We start from the raw sequence: 5,587 nt of genomic DNA, 5'->3' as shown, positions 1-5,587 counted from the left end.
GGAAGGACAGGCAGACTGGCACTTCAGGTTCTCTTCAGAGGTGACTGAAATTTTGAGGACAAGCTGAAGGTGTCACGTCCTGCAGAAAAGGTGGCTATTTTTGTGGAGGGAGAGGGCTGGTGGGATTCTTCTCAGGAGTTGTGTATGGTGGACTAGCCAAAGGCATCATTTTTGATTCCACACTTCTGGTATTCTCCTTTAAGTTTTCTTGGATGAGCAGGTAGGTGCCCATGGCTTCATTGAATGCTCTGTCCTGGATTGTCTTTTCAATACCAGCTATGGTGTACCCCATGTTCCACATGACTGTGACAATAATAGGGTCCAGCTTGCTGGGCAGTGGCTCATCAGGAAGCAGGCCAAATCCCACACCTAGCACTTTTTCCTCCCTTTCGTCTGTCCCTCCCTTCCTTTCTGAGATAGAATTGGGTGATGTAGCCCAAGCTATTCTGATATTTATGTTCTTCCCGCCTCTCACTGGCAGTACTAGAGGAGTACAATGGTATGACTGGAAAACTCCCAATGGAGAGAATACTGGCCCATTATCTTTTTCCATAAAGTTCTCCCTAGATTCCCTAGACTCTTCACACTCATTAGGCTGTTTCATGTCTTCTATATCTCTTCAACTTTTTTTCTGAATTTCCTTTTTGTTCCTGTCCCATTCAGTGGCCCTTAGCCTCAGGTTGGTTCTAACCAGTGCCAGGCACACCTAACCTTCTCTGAGACCAGGTACCTTGGGCACAGACTCATTCAGGCAATAGACAGAGCATAGATGAGGTGTAGATTGTCCCTTCACTTCAGGATCCATGAGCCACAAGCTGAGCAGGTCCCCTTAAGGTAACACACTCTGAAAGGAAGTTCCAGGTCAAAACCATACCAGTCCTGACAATCACCTGCAATCTCTCATTTTTCAGAGATGGCCATGTCTAGTTATCATTTCTAGTGAATAGAACGTGGCAGAAATGAGAGATATCATTTTTCAGATTGCAATATAAATAGCAATTGCTCTCACAGTACTATCTCTCTCTCTCTCTTGCTCTCCCTTGCTCTCTCCTGCTCTCTCCCATTTTCCTATACCCTTTGCTCTGGGTGCAACAAATGCATGTGTGAGCAGTCTATGGAGAAGGCCCCATGACAAGGAGCTGCAGCTTCCAGATGACAGCTGGAAGACATGAGTGGGAAGTAGTCAAGCCTGGAAATGATTCTGACATAAGTCCAGGTTTTGATCTATCTCTTTTGGTTTCTGAATAATAATCATCTGGGCACAACTTCCCCAATGAGAAAATAATACCCAAGGGCAGCAGATGGCCATTCCTACAGACTATGCAGAAACCATGTTCCGAATGGCAAAAAGTAGACTTTTTTCCAAGTCTCAGGGCTTAGCAGACAGTCTCCTCCAGCAGAGACTCTCATTCCTATCATGCAACAGAACCAGGCTGCTGCATCTTTCCACTGTAGATGAGTGCCCTGCCGTGATTGAAACAATGGTCAGAAAGAGGATGAGAGCACCTTGGTAAAATGCATCCAGCTGTAACAAGGTCAGCAGCAGGGGATGTTACATTCTGAACTCGCTTTACTGCACGCAGAACCAGAGACTGTGGTTCCAAATAGTATGGCCTTTTGCTTTGTGAGACAGAAATCTTAACTTCCATCCAGAAAGATGGGTGAAGAAAAAGAGGTCCTTGGCTAGGTTTCTTATGACAGAGTAGTTTGAGACCAGATGAGGCCAAGACTCACAGGTATTATATCTCTGCAGAAACCTGTCCCCAAAGAAGAGTGATGGATGGAAGTCAGCTCAGAGAGTGAGTGAGTTTCAAAGTGGTGCTGACTAGCATCTGGGGATGGCTCCTGGCTTCTGGCTTGATTAAGCATCTCTGCTAAGTGTGTCTGAAGATGTATAAGAACAGGCTTTCTAAATCATAGAGATAAATGATACACACAAACAAAAACTCCCACAGAGCAGGCAATCTGTCAACTTTGTCCATTCCAAGTCGATTGACCTGATTCAACAGGTCAAGTACTTCAGTGTTTATAAAAGTGCCTATGAGCCAGGTGCCAGTGGCTCATGTCTGTAATCCTAGCTACTCAGGAGGCTGAGACCTGAGGATGGCCGTTCAAAGTCAGCCTGGACAGAAAAGGCTATGACACTAGTATCTCCAATAAGTCACTCAGAATACTGGAAGTGTCATGGTTGCTCAACTGGTAGAGTGCTCGCCTTGAGCTAAAGAGCTGAAGGACAGCTCCCAGGCCCAGAGTTCAAGCACAATGACTGACAAAAAACAAAAAAAAGGGCCTATGAATCAATTCTTACATGTTGTTTTTCCCATATAGAAAATCTGTAAGAACACATCAGTAATGCTTTTTGAATGCAAAAAATGATACCTGTTGTTGCAGAGAATAATTACACATGTTTGAAATCTCCAAATCTTGGTTTTCTATTGTGTAAGGATCACACAAATCTATCTACATTGGTTCATTTTATTCTTAATAATCATCCCAAGAATTGTCTTTTATTTATTATTATTCAAACATACACACACAGAATTGCAGCTTAAAATTACAAGTCAGGTATTTAAGTGTGGAATCTAGCATTGGAACCCAGATCCAACCACACTCATGTCCACTACTCTATGAAGAGGAATGCAAGCAAGCAATTACTTGAGGTTGTTTTTCTTTCTTTTAATTTTGCTCTACCACTTGAATAACAGCTCCAATTCTGGCCTTTTGGTGTTTAATTAGCAATAAGAGTCTTAATGGTCTTTTCTATCTGGGTTCACTTCCAAATGTGATCTTCAGATTTCAGCCTCTTGAGTAGGTCTGCTTTAGGTGCTTTGCTTTCCCTGAAAGCTAAAATAAATTTATAGGTCTAAGAGAGGATGGAGGTCGGGGAGGATGTATCTCATTGTTAGTCAAGCTCCAAGAGCCAAGTATCACATTTTTTACCCATCTAGACTTAAAAAGAACGGCAAAAATCAAGAACTCTAACAATAACAGATGCTGGAGGGGATGTGGACAGAAAGGAACCTTACATCATTGTTGGTGGGAATGTAAACTTTTTCAACCACTTTGGAAAGCAGTATGGAGGTTCCTCAAAAGATTCACATAGAACTCCCCTATGACCAAGCAATCCCACTTTTGGGCATTTACCCAATTGTTTACAAACAAGACCACACTAAAGCTACCAGCACAACTATGTTTATTGCAGCATTATTTACCATAGCTAAGATATGGAACCAACCCAGATGCTCCTCAGTAGATGAATGGATCAAGGAAATGTGGTATATATACACAATGGAATTCTATGCCTCCATCAGAAAGAAGGACATTGCCCCATTTGTTAGGAAATGGAAAAACTTGGAAAAAATTATATTAAGTGAAGTAAGCCAGGCCCAAAGAAACATAGGTCCCATGTTTTCCCTTATTTGCAATATTGAGTATATGTACGAGTCAAGCGGAAAAGGTCAGATAATGTGATGTCAGGAAAATGAACCCTTAGATATGTATTTTAATGTTTTTTTTCTTTCATGCATGTGTTTCTAACGCATTTATAAGATTATCTCTATGTTGCTTTGTATGTCCCTCCCCCACATTATAACCCCTGCTTTCACTATATTTGATGTCAATATAACTTGTGGAGGAGATGGGGAAAAACCAGGATACAGATGGACCTGTTGAAACAATGAGGAGTACAAGTTGTCATGTCCAAAACGAGCTTTACAATGACGGTGCGGGGGAGGGGGAAGGGGGGGGAAGGTGAAAGATTGGGATGGGGGGAGGGGTGAGGCTGGGAAGGGATGTGAAGGGTAAACAAAGGAGGAGGCTGCAATGCTTGGTAAGAAATGTACGCATTATCCTGCCCATGTAATTGTAACCCCTCTGTAAAGTATGTTCACAAATTAAATTAAATTAAATTAAAAAGAGAAAGATATGCATATCTAGATATAAACATTTTTATAGACATGACTAGATAACATGATTTAAATGTGGATCTCTATTGGAATGAAAGGGAGAGAGAATGATAGGCTATAAATAAGATTAAGATACATTGTGATTAGGTAAGAAAATTGTGTAAGGAGACACACTGAAAGCTACTGAATGTTGTGGTAGAAGGATATGGAAACAAAGTGTAATAAAAGAGAGGAATCAGAGTAAATTATAATATATGTACTGGTGAAAAGGCATATACAAAGCCCACTGTTGCCCTAAGTTACACTTAAAAAATGAAAACAAAATGAATGATAGGAAAGTAAAATATGAGGGAAGGCCAAGAGGGAAGCTGAATGAGAGTGAATATGGTACAAATGCTTTATGAGTGTATTAAAATAGGACAATGAAACCTGTTGAGTTTGGTAGAGAGAGTGGGGGGGGGCTTGAACTCAGGATTCAGCAGGCCCTGCTCCTGAGCTATTCTGCTCAAAGCTATTGTTCTATCCTTTGATCCACATGTCTACTTCTGGCTTCTCGTTAATTCATTGGAGATAAGTGTCTCACATACTTTTCTGTCCCAGTTGGCTTTGATTCAAGATCCTCCAGTCTCAGGCTTCTGAGTATCTAAGATTACAGGTATGAACCGCCAGTGCCTGCCTACATTTGTTTCAAAAAGGGAACAAAAGAAAGTGATGGAGAGAGTGTTTAACTGAGATGCATTGGATGCATGTAACTCACTCCTATAATCCTAGCTACTCAAGAACATCAGTTTGAAGCGAACTCGGGCAGAAAAGATCTTTAAGACTCTTATTGCCAATTAATCACCAAAAGGCCAGAAGTGGAGCTGTTATTCAAGTAGTACAATGCTAGCTTTAAGCAAAATAAAACCAAACAAAATCAAAAAAAAAAAAAAAAACCCACCAAGCTCAAACACAGCTCCCAGGTGCTGATTTCTGGCTCCAGTACTGGGGATGGGGATGTGGGGGTTGGGGATAGTTTGTGACTATGCATGAATTTAAGTTCCTCCAAATGAAATGCATAAGATACTTTGGAGAAGTCCAGGAAACATGGAACCAATATCTACTATATAGTGAAGTACAGTAAACAGAAACGAAATAATCCATTCATTCATCCCTCATACTGGCTTTCTAGGGTTAAGAATATGAAATATGTGTCTCATACCCCTAATCCTAGCTATTCCGGAGGCTGAAACATGGAGAATCACAATTCAAAACATCCTGGGCAGCAAAGTTTTTGACACTCCATCACCAAAATGCTGGACTAAATGCATGGCTCCATTGGTAAAACACCAGGGCTGATCCAAAGAACTGAACAAGAACACACACTCCTGGGTTCTAGTCCAAAAACTAGGCCCACTGATGTTCATTTCTTCAATTTTGTATATCTAAAAATAGTGTTTATGTGAAGATGTAGACACTCTATACACTGGCGGACAGTTTGCTGCATTCCTAGCTCAACCTTCTCATACTTTGGACATCAACAGAGGGATGAGTATGCTGTTTGTTTGGCCAGGACCACTGCTGAATGTTGCACAGATTTTGTATTTTGCAAGCCTACAGGCTACCATGCATATTCCCACTCACTTCTACTTGTTCAAGTGTCATGGTGACATCATTAAGTGAATAAAGTCCAAATAGAAAGA

The sequence above is a fragment of the Dipodomys merriami genome, unplaced genomic scaffold (assembly GCF_024711535.1).
Source record: "Dipodomys merriami isolate MVZ:Mamm:240054 unplaced genomic scaffold, mDipMer1.0.p SCAF_181, whole genome shotgun sequence".
NCBI lineage: Eukaryota > Metazoa > Chordata > Mammalia > Rodentia > Heteromyidae > Dipodomys > Dipodomys merriami.
The sequence above is the reverse complement of the archived record's forward strand: the minus strand, read 5'-3'. Positions refer to the sequence as shown.